The following is a 15,248-nucleotide window of genomic DNA, read 5'->3' as shown; positions in this document are numbered from 1 at the left end:
ACAGAGTTGTGGTGAGAACCTGGGATTCATATTAATAGCTGCCATAGCAACTATCCAGCTAATACCAAAAGAAGGACCATAAATAAACTATGTTGAATCAGATTGGCCAATTTGGTAAATGTGCTCTATTATCTAATTGGCTCAAAATCAAACAATTTAACTCATTCAGCTATTAAAGCATACATTTCTTTTAGACCAGTTATTACAGCCATGTTGCTCTAAAGCTTACACCAATAAATGATATTCCTCATGTCAATGTTCTTTGGATTCTTATTGGAGCTGTTGTTATTGTTTGCTTCTTTTTAATATTAATAGATGAGGTGAGTATTTGGCTTTAAAAAAAATCTGTAGTGTGTGCTGATCAAAACTACACTGAGATTCCATCTAACTCCTGGCAATAGTCAAGCCAGGACATGGTGGCACATGCTTGTAATCCCAGTACTTGAGAGGCAGAGATAGGAGGATCACAGGTTCACGGCCAGCCTCAGCTTCTTAGTGAAGATCCTAAAACTTAATGAGACCCTGTTTCAAAATAAAGAATAAAGCTGGGCATGGTGGCGCACGTTTGTAATCCCAGGACTTGGGAGGCTGAGACAGGAGGATCGCACAGGTTCGAAGCCAGCCTCAGCTACTTAGTGAGGCTCTCAGCAACTTAGTGAGACCCTGTTTCCAAATAAAATGTAAAATATGTCTGGGAGTGTAGCCCAGAGGTAGAAAGCCTCTGGGTTTCACCCCCAGTACCACAAAGAAAGAAAAGAAAGAAAGAAAGAAAGAAAGAAAGAAAGAAAGAAAGAAGAAAGAAAGAAAGAAAGAAAGAAAGAAAGAAAGAAAGAAAGAAAGAAAAGTCTGGGGTGTAACTCAGAGGTAGAATGCCCCTGGGTTCAAACCCCAGTACCATAAAAAAAACAAATGGCAATATTCAAGAAAACAAGCAATCATAAATGCTGGTGAGAATATGGTAGGAATGCTTATACACTGTTGGTAAAACTGTAAATTAGTACAACCACTATTAAGATCAATATGGAGGTTCAGAAGATTTGGAATGCAACCACCATTTAACTCATATTTCTCCAAAAGAACTAAAATCAGCATATTATAGTGATATCTCCATACATATAGCCAAATTACGGAGCCAAACTAGGTGTCTGTCAGTAGATGAGTGGATAAAGAAAACGTGGCACACACACACACACACACACACACACACACACACACACACACATATATATATATACATATATATATATACATATATATATATACATATATATATATATATATACAATGAAGTTTTACTCAGCCATAAAGAACAAAATTATGTCATTTGCAGAAAAATGGAGAGCATATACATACAATAAGAGACCATTATTCTAAGAGAGATCAGCCAGTTTTAGAAAGTCAAGAGTCATATATTTTCTCTCAGAAGTTAAAAAAATAAAAAAGGGAGGCCAAAACTAGAATAGTAGAAAGATATTGGAGAAGGCAGAAGGAAAGAGAAAAAAGAGACTTGAAAAATGAAATAGACCAAATGATGTTATTTCATATAGGAAGGTATCACTACCAATCTCACTAGCATGTATAAAGAGGGAGGAGGGGAGCCAGGTGGGGTTCAGAGGGAAACACTTATGAATATATCACTTTGACTTCCACTACAGTGTGTAATTATATATCACCAATACAATTCTAAAAAAATTGCATTGTGGTGCTGTTCTATGAGAAAATATTTGGGCCTGGTTTTTTTCATGTCTATGAACTAAAATGTTCAAAATTCTCATTCTATGGATTTTCTTTCTTTTTTCTTTTTCTTTTTGCAGGTCTGGGGATGGAACCCAGGGGCATTTGACCTCCAAGCTACACCCCCTTCCCTATTTTTTATTCTTTATTTTGAAACTGGGTCTCACTGAATTGCAGAAGGCCTCGCTAAGTAGCTGAGGCTGTCTGTGAACTGTGATTCTCCAGGTCTCAGCCTCCCGAATACTGGTATTACAAGCCTGCGCCACCGCGCCCGGCTATGGCTTTTCTTGACTAGGCTTTGCTTGGAACCTTCAGTTAGGCATGCCTCCTCATCAGAACTTCCTAGAGGAATTGATGGTCGTCTCCTTCATCACAGATCTTGTTCAACCAGCTGATAGAGATAAAACTCCATAGACTCAGTAACAGAAAGATTAGCTTGCAGAGCCCATAACGGTCTCTTGTCAGGGAAAATAACCTTGAATTCTTTGTCCTCAGTGGACGATCGAAGAATATGCAATCCATCTGTTTCTTTAGCTTTCAAAATCTTTACTGGACTAAGCCTGATAAATGAACTATGTCATTGGATGGCTTCATTTTGGTCTCCTAGTTAAATTGCTCCCCCCACCCCCAGAATGTGTGTTAAGTCTCTAATCAGCATACTTTGAGGGACAAAATGAAAAATAATCCTATAAAACTCAGGATTGCACCAACTCTTCAGATGCCAACAAATACACTGTTTTTCCTATTTCACCATGATTCCTTAAAGAAAACCCCTAGAATAAATATTTCACATATCTTAGTTCCAGAAAAAAAAAAAAAAACCTGTGTTTTCCCCAAGGTAATTGGACCTGTTTTATTTATGGGCACAGTGAATCAGGGCCCCTGTAATGTTCCTGCTTGCATTGGTTTCTAGAAAGCATACAAATTGGTGGCTCAGAGATTAACATTAATTTACTCTAGGTATTTTTTTCTACTATGAAAACAAATATTGAAGACAAATTGAAAATTCTAAGAAAAATGAACATAAAAATTATTGGTGCTTTCTCTACTACAGGATAATAACTAGTGTTTTTTTAATTATTTCCTACATTTATTTTACTTCCATGCCTATATCCTGTTAGCCTTTTTACAAAAACAGAAACATGTCATATAACACTTTACCACTTGCATTTATTTATTATTTATTTATTTATTTATTTATTTATTTATTATTTACACTGGGGATTGAACCCAAAGGAATTCTACCTCTAATCTACATCTTCCAAACACCCCCCCCCCCTCTTTGTTTTTTTATTTTGAACAGTGTCTCACTAAATTGCTCAGGCTGGCCTCAAACCTGTGATCCTTCTGTCTCAGTCTCCCAAGTACTGAGATTACAGGCATGGGCCACCATCCCTGGATACAACTCACTTTTTATTTTTCCTTGATCATTTACATGAATAAACTTGCATTCAACTAAATCCTTCAACATTTTCAATGACCGTTGAAAAGAAACATTCCATAGATGTGCCAACAGCTATTCAATTGTTTCTTTATAATGGAATTTTTATACATTTTCTGTTTATGTCATAAACATGTTCTGATGAACATTATCATAGCAATATCTTTATAATAACCTCATAACAATCTTTTATTACTTTATTAAGAATAAATTTCTCTCTTTCTTTTTTTTTTCTTTCTCTTGTGGTCTTAAGGATTGAACCCAGAGGCCATTCTACTCCCAAGCTACATCCCAGTCCTTTTTATTTTTTATTTTGAAACAAAGTCACCCTAAATTACAGCTCACTGGCCTCAAATTTGCAATCTTCCTGTCTCAGCCTTCCAAATGCTGAAACTACAGGTATGTACTATCATACCCAACTAAAAATAAAGTTGGTGGGTTTTTTTTTTTTTTTTTGGTACTAGGGATGGAACTCAGGGGCATTCTACATCTGAGATACACCCCCGGTCTAATTTATTTATTCTTTATTTTGAAACAGAGTCTTAGTCTTACTGAGTTGCAAAGGGCCTCACAAAGTAGCTGAGGCTGTCCGCGATCCTCAATCCTCCTGTCTCAGCCTCCCAAATGCTGGAATTACAAGCGTGCGCCACCTCACCCAGCTAAGAATAAAATGTTTAAAGTAAATTGATTAGGTAAAGCTTGTATAAAATTCCAAAGTTATTGTTAAGAATTAAGAAATTGTTATTTTTCAAGTGGGATGCAGAGAGAAGCACAGCAAGTGATGTATGTGTGCATGTCTGAACACATCACTTTGGATCTCATGATGATATATAATTAAAATGCACCAATAAAAATATAAAAAGAAGTGCTCTTCAAAGAAACTGTATACATTTTTAGTCTGATGAGCAATTTTATTAAATGTTATGTTATATAGGTTGCAGGAGCTAATTTTCAGTATCTGGCAATTCACATATATATGTATACGCATGAACATAAACACAGACACATTCACAGAAAACAGACCACCATGCTGTTGCTGGGTTGGTTTTGACAGTTGAGGATGTGGCAGCCTGGCCCCACAAGGTGCCTCTATAGGGACAGGCCCCAGTGTTCACATCTCTGCTCCATGATTCTGACCAAAACTATTTCAAATAAGGGTGGACATTTGCTTCAAGAGAGCCATTTTACTCTTTCTCTTGGAAATTTCACAAAGAAGAAACATAAAATTGGGAACTTGCTCATTAAAGACACCCTGATTCCCTCATAAGAATATTCTTAATTTCCTGCTATTGGAATCCAGGGAGTTGTCATGACTCACCCCTCTTTCAGATAGTTTTCATCAATACCAGCTCAGACTAGCCTGGGCAATAAATAATGATGAAATATAACTTGACACTTATTGGATGTAATGAAACAGGCAATGTTCTAAGATATCTCTGTCTATCTGTCTTTCTCTGTATTATTTCACTCATGTTTACAATAACCTGATGAGGTGGGTAATATGATGACCTTGATTTTAGAGATGAAGGTGCTGACAGAGCACTTGAGTGACTTGCCCATTTGCACAGGTCAGATAGTTCCTAAGTGGGGCAGGACTGGGACCAGCCATAGGAGTTTCACTGACAAGCCCACATTCTCAGTTATTGCACTGGGATGGACACCACCCCTCAGGAAGTCATAGAAACCTCATCTCAACACAACCCTAAGGATCCAAGTTGAGGCCACCTTGGCATGAGTGGTGAGGACAGGGTTCACTCCTCCAGGACTGTAGGTGGTCCCTGTGACCACCACAATGTATTTGAGATGGCTGCGCAACAGTCTCAGCTGGTGGCCACCTGAGAACACCCATCTGGCACAGGAGGCCATTCTTTTTCATTCCATAAATAATATTCTAACTCTGGTTGTGGCTTAGAAGGCCGTGTGTGTGTGTGTGTGTGTGTGTGTGTGTGTGTGTGTGTGTTACTAGGAATTGAACCCAGAGGCATTCTACATCCCATCTACGCTCATAGCCCTTTTTATTTTTATATTTTAAAACAGAGTCTCACTAAATTGCTAAAACTAGTATCAAACATGGGATCTTCCTGTCTTGGTCTGTACTGTGATTACAGCTGTGTGCCACTGCACCTGGCTATAGATGTGTTGGCTTTTTTTTTTTTTTTTTCCTGCATTGGGGATAGAACCCAGAGGCATTTTACCTTTGAGCTGCACCCACAGCCCTATTTTTTATTCTTTATTTTGAAACAGGATCTCACTAAGTTGCAAAGGGCCTCACTAAGTAGCTGAGGCTGTCCAAGAACCGCGATCCTCCTATCTCAGCCTCCTAAATGCTGGGATTACAAACATGTGCCACCATGCCCGGCTTGTTTGGCTTTTATAGGGCATCCTAAACCATGTTCAACTTTGCTCATCCAGGAAGAAGTGTGATTCTTCCCCCATAGTCGTTATGTTTTGTTTCAATCCTATCAGGAGATCCATTCAGTCTTCATCTGGAGAGCAAGCACCAGGAGGAGTCAGAGGGACATCATCCTGCCATCATCAGGGTGAGAAATAAATTATCTACTCAGTTAGAAGAGCTGTTATTACAAGGTTTAAAACATATTTATTGAGTTGACAGGAAATAAGATATCAGGTTGTTGTTTAAACTTGAATAAATTGCCTGATAATTACTTTTAATTATTGAAGACTTTTGAGGCGATTGCATTTTCAGCAGTGACCCTGATGTTCTGAATCAAAACTATGAAGGGACAAAATAGATTATAATGATGATTTTTCTAATAATGACTCTAGGTCCTATGATAAATCCACATCGCCTTGATTTAAAAAAATAGCACCACACTAAGAGTCAAAAAACAGTATGTCTAATTTTATCAGCCCTCCTCAATTTTTTTTTTTTTCTTTGCGGGTCTGGGGATGGAACCCAGGGGCATTTGACCTCCAAGCTACACGCCCTGTCCTATTTTTTATTCTTTATTTTGAAACCAGGTTTCACTGAGTTGCAGAGGGCCTCACTAAGTAGCTGAGGCTGTCCGCAAACCGTGATCCTCCTGGTCTCAGCCTCCCAAATGCTGGGATTACAAGCGTGCACCACCATGCCCGGCGCCTCCTCAATTTTAGTGTCTCTTCTTTCCTCCAAATTCCTTCCCAGTAGCTCTGGGTGTCCCTGGGCAGAGGTCTTGCTTCTATGCAGCATCATTCATTTCTCTACTCCTTTCCAGCTCTCTCCAGCCATTTCTTCTGTGTCAGATGCCCTGCTGATGTCCTCTGCTGGTACCAGTCAACTGTGGTCACCAATAAATGTGCCTGCATCACCACTGATTCCTACCAGATTTGTGAAAAGCCTTCCAGCTCTCCTTTTCTGGCCTCAGGGCTCCTAGAAAGAACAACACCTTCTCTCCCTGCAGGAACTGCCAGCCTCGGGGTCTGCCCCCAGCACATCCACTGGCCCTCAGAGAGCCCATGGACATAGTAAGCTCACTGGTTCCCACCTGGAAGCCCCTGTAGCCTGGGAATTTGGTTCCAGGTAGCATCCAAAGTCACCTCCTTTTTCCCTTTTGGCCCATCGTCTCTAAACTAATTTTGTGCACCCACTTCTCCATCTCCCTTCAGGGTGTATTTTCTCCTTAAAGGATCCGTGGTCATTTATGTAAGTAGATAGTTCAGACATGTCAGAATACATAGTATACACTGATTAGGTGCAGACTGGAATTCTTTCCATTGTTTCTGTTATCATTATTGCTATTATCCCATCATCATCATTATTTTGGACTGAAGTCTACTAATGATAGACTACATGTTGGCCCATATTGGAGAAAATTAGATGTGCTTACTTCTTCTATCTCATTTTTCCAATATAAAAACATTTCTAAGAGAACTCTAATATTTAATATGCCTAACACAGCATTTTTCTTAAAATTAACATAAATTGATGTGGTATACTAGAAAAAAATATATGGAGTGAACCCATCCCTGAATTTTTCTTTTTGCATATGTATTAATGCTGCATATTAGAACATTAATGCTGCATATTAGAACAGTTGAGACCAAAAAGAAAAAGCCAGGCATGGTGATACATACCCATAAACCCAGTTCTTCAAAGGCGGAGACAGGAGGATTGCAGATCAAGGACAGCCTCAGCAAGGTCCTCAGCAACTTTAGTGATATCCTGTTTCAAAATAAAAAATAAAATAGGACTGGGGGAATAGCTCAGAGACAGAATGCCCCTGGGTTAAATCCTCTGTGCCACAAAAGATAAAGAAGAGGAAGAAAAAGAAGAGAAGTTTCCAAATGGCTTATCTGTCCGATAGTTGGTTTAGGAGCTAAAAGGTCTGGGTTCTCATTACACTTCCTCCTTTAACTCACTGCATGCTGATAGAAAAGGCTCAGAACCTCTCCAGACTTGATACTCCCTGTTAATAAAATGATGCAGCTTGTCTTGAGAAACATTTTGTGGATATTCAATCTTAAAAACCAAGCAAGTCTTTAACAAATAATAATTATTTGCTTTCTGATCTCTCATTATTAGCTAGGAATTATAGAAATATAATAATATCGCCAGAGATGAGAATGGGACTGGTAGATGAATACTTGGAGCAGAGTCAGATCGATGTTAATTAGATCTTAAAGGGAAAGCACAAAGCAGCTTGTCCCATGTGCTGCTGATAAAGAAGACTATACAGGTCAAGGCAGTGAGTGGTCCTCAGTATCTGGCTATCTATCTCTGCATCTCTCTATCTTTATTTTGTTTTCACAACAAACACAATCGCCACCATTCTATGACTAGAGATCTGTAACCAAGACTACAAGTGAAAGACAGTCACAGCCTCCTGCTTTTCACCTCTGCTCTGACCTGCCACAGCTACACTTCACCCTTGCTGGCAAGATTCCTCTGAGAGCAATAATTACCATCATGACACATTTTGAGTACTATTTTAAAAGGATTTGGAAATTCAAGATTTGCATAAGGCATCTTATTTTTAATCTCTCTCTCTCTCTCTCTCTCTCTCTCTCTCTCTCTCTCTCTCTCTCTCTCTTTCTATTTGTACTAGACAGAACCCAGGGGCATTCTACCTCCAAAATACACCCCCAGCCCTATATTGCTTTTTTTAAATTTGGAAACAGGATCTCAGTAAATTGCTGAGGCTGGCCATAAACCTGTGATCCTCCTGTCTCAGCCTCCCAAGTACCAGGACTCCGGTTATATGCCACCATGCCCAGTTAATTTTTTAATTTTAAAAAATGTAAATATTAAAAAGAATGCATTAGGTACTGTTGAACTATGAAGTATTAAAATATGAGCAAAATATGAATGCTACCATCCCAGAATAAATATCAGAATGTATTTGGATTCATAATTTACACTAGGCTCTGTGCTCAAGTGAGTATCTCCTGGTGCATAACAAATCATCCCATGGCTTAGTCATCTAAAGCAACGAACATTGATAAGTGCACGTTGTCTGCAGCTCAAGAATTTGGAGTGATTTCACTGGGTATTCATGACCCAGGGTCCCAGGTGATACTGAAGCCACGATGTGAACTGACTGCGGCAGCAGAGTCAGCTTCCACCGAGGCTCGCTACCCCAAAAGTCTCGCTATTTTCAAATACCTCCCTGGTTTCCTCTGTCGGTCTTTTTTTCCCCAAAGCTTTTCAATGCTGGGGATTGAACCCAGGACATTCTACCTCCAAATAATACGCTCAGCCTATTTTATATTATTTGTTTGTTTGTTTTGAAACACGGTATCTAAGTTGCTGAGGCTGACTTTGAACCTTTGATCATCCTATCTCAGCATCCCAAGTACTGGGATTGCAGGCATGCATCAACAACACCTGGATATCAGCCCTTTTTTAGTGTGTGTGTGTGTGTGTGTGTGTGTGTGTGAGAGAGAGAGAGAGAGAGAGAGAGAGAGAGAGAGAGAGAGAGAGAGACTGAGGATGGAACCCAGGGACTTTTTACTTCTGGGCTATACCCCCAGGCCTATTTTATTTCTTATTTGGAATCAGGGTCTCACTAAGTTGCTGGCAACCTCACTAAGTAGCTGAGGCCTGCCATGAACCTGCAATCCTCCTGTATCAACATTCCAAGTACTGGGATTACACCTGTGTGCCACCACACCCGGTCATCAGCTCCTTTTAATGTGAGAGGGAGCTGTATAAGGCATGAGTAGCAGGAGACAGGGCTCACTGGGGTCATCTTGCAGACTGGGTGCTGGAATATGTAATGGAGTCTCCCAGGGTCTCACTCACCTGCAGATCAAAGTCACATCATTTCACACTGCAAGCTCTTTCCCCAACCCTTGATTGAATATTTCAAGCTCCTAAAGGTCCTGGGAGTTCCTAGAGAGGCCATTTCACTACAACATGGCATCATCCTTCTGCCCAAAGTTGCTGCTACATCAAGAAGAAATGGAGCTCTCGGTGCCAAGCCTAACAGCATTTATTCCAAAGTTGAGGGGTCTCCTCTCTACTTGGAGTCTCCATTCCCCTCTGCTCACTAAGTCTTTCTTACAGGGTCAGAGTCATCAGTATTGAGTACTTCTTCCCTCTGCTCACATTCTCTCCAAAAACGCCCTCCAATCTTTGCACAAATAGGACTGTATCACCAGTTTATAAACAAGCCCATGTATATCTGCATTGCCCTTAAACTAGGCATTTCTCTTGTCCTGTCTCCCCCATATGACTTGATTTATGTACAAGAATAAAATAAAAAGTTTAAAATGTGTGAGACTGAGGAATATTTTGATCTATCTGCTGAGTTCCAGCCCTCAGTGGTATTTTTCTACCAGCTAAATTTCCATTACTGCTCCTCTTACAATGAGGTCAAATGGAGTCCAGAGTCCAGCCATCAGTCACCATGGTGCTAACCTGTAGTGATAAACCCTGTAGCAACACACGGGTGGATGAGTAGACAGGTCAACAGCCACTTTAGTTTAATGACTATAGAAATGCTGCCTAAATCTAACACAGAAGCTTGCTCAGCACATTGGAAATAGAGAGAAAAGCAAACTCTAAGGTTACCTTTATTCTTGTTCTCTTCCTAGCAATTATGAAAAAAACCTACATTTTTAGTCCTCCCCCTAGCTATTCCTCAGTAAATCTGATTTTGAGCACAGAGCTGGAGTGAATGCCATGAAGGTTTATCTTGTCGTCTGAGCCATTAACAGAAAGATTTCAGGTTCATCCTCCCATTTCTACTTGCGAGTTTGTTGCCTTCAGTCAAAATTTCTGTCACCATGAAAGCCAGAAAATGGCTAGAATAGAAGTAAAATGGCTCAAGATGCTCATTTATTAAAATAAATGGTGTAATAGACATCGAGGATGACGGTTATAAATGTGGCAAGTTTCCTTCTGAGTTTTAAAGTTGAAATTCTTATTGACAAGAGAAGTTAAGGATGTGAACACATGTATTCAGAATTGGAGATAGTTAAGATTCAGCATTATCACAGCAGAAGTCTAGCTTTGCTTAGCAAGGCTTTCCTCATAACAATAATACAGGTGTCACATTCATACCAGACAAAAAATGATAAATGAACCCCAGAAAAGCAAAAATAGCAGATGAAAGATTATACTAGTTAACTATACCATAGGTTCAAGTCTAGGCTCAGCAACTTAGTGAGGCCCTGTTTCAAACTTTAAAAATATTTTTTGAGGTTATTGTAAATGGAGATGTTTTCTGGATTTCTTTTCCAATGGACTTATGGTTGGCATACAAAAAAGCTTCTGATTTTTTAAAATTGATTTTGTATCCAGACACTTTGCTGAATTTGTTAATCAGTTCTAAAAGTCATTTGGTTGAGTTTTGGGGTCCTCTAAGTATAGTATCATGTCACCTGCAAATGGAGGTCGTTTTAATTCTTTTCCTATTTATATTCCATTGAATAACCCCAAAACAATAAAATACTTAATAAATCTAAGGAGGTAAAATACCTCTGCAATGAAAATTATAAAACATTAAAGAAAGCCAGGCGTGGTGGCACAGGCTTGTAATCCCCGCGCTTGGGAGGCAGAGACAGGAGGATCGCGCTGGTTCAAAGCCAGCCGCGCTGGTTTAAGAGATCCTGTTTCCAAATAAAAGTATAAAATAGGTCTGGGAGGGTAGCCTGGAGGTAGAAGGGCTTCCAGGAACCCCAGTACCACCAAAAAAAAAAAAAAAAATTAAAGAAAGAAACTGGAGGTGGACTTAGAAGGTGGAAGGATTTCCCATGCTCTTGGGTAGGCAGGATAAATGCCTACCCAATTGGCTATCCTTTCAAAATGGCTATCCTTTCAAAAATAATATACAGATTCACTGGAATCTCTATTAAAATGCCCTGGTCATTCTCACAGATATAGAAAAAACAGTACTTAAATTCACTTGGAACAACAAAAGACACAAAATAAAAAATGGTTCTTAGCAATTGTGATTCAGGAGGTATCACAATACCTGTCTTCAAACTATACTATAGAGCCATAATAATAAAATTAGCATGGTATTGGCACAAAAGAAGACACGTTGACCAATAAAGCAGAATAGAAGATTCAGAAACAAATCTACACACAGTTGTTTGATTTTTGACAAAGGGGACAAAAACATACTGGATAAAAGATAACTTCTTCAACAAATGGTGTTGGTTACCTATATAACCATGCAGAAAAATAAATCTCATTTTCTCACCCTGCACAACAGTTCAAAATAGATTAAAAAATCTGCAAATTAGACCAAAGATTTTGTAGTTACTTGAAAAGGGTGTAGGCCCAACCCTCCAACATATAGGCATGGGTAAAAACTTCCTCAACAAGACCCCAAAGGCACAAGATATTAAAATGAGGATTAATAAATGGGATCCCATTAAACTGAAGAGCTTTTGTGCAGCAAAGGAAACTGTCAAGAACTTCAAAAGAGAGACGACAGAATGGAAGACCTTTGCCAGCTACTCCTCTGATAGAAGACCAATATCTAGAATATACAAAGAACTCAAGAAACACGTCGCCAAAAAACTAAATAACCCAATCACAAAATGGGTAAGTGAACTAGATACTTCACAAAAGAATACAAATAGTCAATAAGTATATGAAAAAAAAAATTGTTCAACATCATTAACAATCAGACCGATGCAAATCAAAACTACACTGAGATTTCACCTAACTCCAATTAGAATGGTAAACATTAAAAACACCAAAAATAATGAATGCTGGTGAGAGTGTGGAGAAATAGGAACTCTGGTACATTGTAAGGGGGATTGCAAATTAGTGCAACCACTTTGGAAAACAGTGTGGAGGATCCTCAGAAGAATGGGAATGGACCTACCATATGACTCAGCTATAGCAATGAGGATCTCACTAAGGCTGCCTCTAACCCATTCTCTTCCTGTCTCAGCCTCTCAAGTACTGGGATTACAGGCATGCAACACCACACCCAGCCCTAACAATTAATTAATTAATTAATTAATTAATTTTTTGTAGTACTGGGGATGGAACCCAGGGGCATTCTACCTCCAAGTGACACCTTTTGCCCTATTTTTTATTCTTTATTTTGAAACAGGGTCTCACTGAGTTGCAAAGGGCCTCACTACGTAGCTGAGGCTGGCCACGAACTGCGATCTTTCTGTCTCAGCCTCCCAAATGCTGGGATTAAAAGTATGCCCATCACACCCAGCTAGCTATTAATTTAAATAAAGAAATGCATCACTGGCTTATTTAGTTTGATTTGAGATAGGCACTTTCAAGATATAATTTTTTTCTGTGAAGGTTTTTGTTTTCCAAAAATATGTTAGTAGCATCGCTTAGAGAATTTAAAATATATCTACAAAGGTGATCAAATATGATTTATTAAAAGAAAGAAGTGTTACATAATTAGTTAAATATCAAGATTTTAATAAGTGAATTCTCAGCACTAAGCATTATGAGAAACACAAAAGAGGGAAATGACCCTCCACTGTATTTGTAATCTTATCAGGAAGACAGAGATAAGAAAAACAACCTGTCAGTACGCTTTCCTATGTTGATTACAATTTGTATCTCTAGAGTTCAGAAGAAAGGATCATCCCTGCCAGGGAGCGGTGCTTCCCCCAGTAGAGGGAATTTGAGCTTGGCCATAATGTTTAATTTTCTGAACCCCTGCCCATCAACTCCTCTCTTCCAAAGAGGAAGTCTGGTTTGAGCCTAGCATCCTAAACTCTAAGGGAGGGAGTAGCTGCTGGGTCAGGATATTCTAACCTTTTCTTAGCACACGCATACAAATTCTTGCAGGGCTCTAACACAAACAACCCCAGAGACAACCCCTGTAAATTAGGATAGATTAGGCTATCTCAGGTCAAAAAAAAGTCAGAAGTTATCACAATAAACTTAACTCCTCTTCTACATGTTATTCAGTATTCAGAGATAAAATGTGAAATATGTAGGATTTGGAAGAGCAATTGAAATTGCCAACTGCATAAACGTGTATATGTACATACGTGTGTGTGTGTGTGTGTGTGTGTGTGTGTGTGTGTGTAAAGTTTAACTTAATTAGCCTTATTAAGCATCTACCATTTGTCAGACAATTTTAGAGAAATAAAAATTATATATATATATATATTTATATATATATATATATATATATATATATATATATATATATATATATATATATTATGGTGGTACTAGAATTGAACCCAGAGGCATTCTACCTCTGAAGACCCTAGCTCTATTTTATTTTATTTTATTTTTTTTTGTTTTGAAACAGGGTCTCACTAGGTTGCTAAGAATCTCACTAAAATTGCTGAGGTTGGCCTTGAATCTACGAGTCTTTTGCCTATTTTAACTTCCCAAGGTCTGAGATTGCAGGCACATGCCACCACACCTGACTAACCAGCCTGATATTCTAATTCTACTATATTCTTTTATTATAATTTTAAAATATTATCAGTTTCATCTTCAGCTTCCCTAAACTGGCTGATTTAGGATTTGGGCAGTGTGTAAAGTTTGTAACAACTGCTTTTCTGATCCCAGACAAAACTAAAATTCCACAACTCCCTGGAAATATTTATCCAGCAGTTTAAAATAATTTCTTCAGAATGATAAAACGCTGCCTTGGACAAGGTCCATCTCTCTTTACCAGTTATCAAACAGATAGTTGAACTTGGACTGGAAAATACTGTTTATCATAATCCTTCCCAAAAGAGGTTATCAGCCAAAGTCAAAGACATGAGTGTCTGGTATTCTCAGTCCTCCTACATTTGCCAAAATTCCGAAGCATATTAGTAACATTTGATGAAATACTTCTTAGACAAGGCTATCTGTGCTGCTGAAGCAGCCTTGGGCCTGGTACAAAGATATACTGAATTTTTAGTCCTCTCAGAATATTATCATTAATAACAACACTGTGATCACATTAACAAATACTAAAATGTTTTGTCTCTTTATAGCGTTCTACAGACTAGCATACCCGACGAATTTTGACATAATAATATGGGCATGGAAGTTGCATTTTCTAGCAGCTACAAAACATGTTGGAAAAAGCATTGGTTTAGAAGCCAGATATTAACTGGGCACAAAAATAGCACAAGCTCTTCACCAGCTATGAGACTAAGCAACTCATCCAAACTTGCTAGGCCTTGTTTTCTCACAAATAATATGGTATTTATTACTATTTATTTCTCAAGTAAATGAATTTATTGACTTCAAGAACAAAAGTAAATTAAGGTCTATAATATGAACTTCACAAAAATAGTGTGATCTTTTTATTAAGAACATTGAAACTCAGATGTTGGGTTATCTATCTAAATTTTTAAAACAAGTAAATAGAGGAGTCAGTCCAGCTAGAATTTAGATTGTTTTTCTGTACCTTAGTAAAGTAAGCTGTACACCATAGGCATGTGATAGCTGTTTCCTTTCATCAGCGAATTGAAATCTAGTTTCCTTGTTTGCCACATTAGAGAGATTTCAGAATCACTTACACATAGAATTTCCTACAAGGATCCATGAACCAGAATGCACTTAAGGGACTCATCTTCTAGGCCATTCATGGCTGGACAAAACATCTTCAGTACAGCATGCTCTCTGTAACTAATTTTATCCAAGGCAAAGAACCACATGCATCCTTCTCAGGCAGCAAAATTA

The sequence above is a fragment of the Muscardinus avellanarius genome (genome assembly GCF_963383645.1).
Source record: "Muscardinus avellanarius genome assembly, chromosome: 2".
Classification (NCBI taxonomy): domain Eukaryota; kingdom Metazoa; phylum Chordata; class Mammalia; order Rodentia; family Gliridae; genus Muscardinus; species Muscardinus avellanarius.
This window is presented reverse-complemented; position numbering follows the sequence as displayed.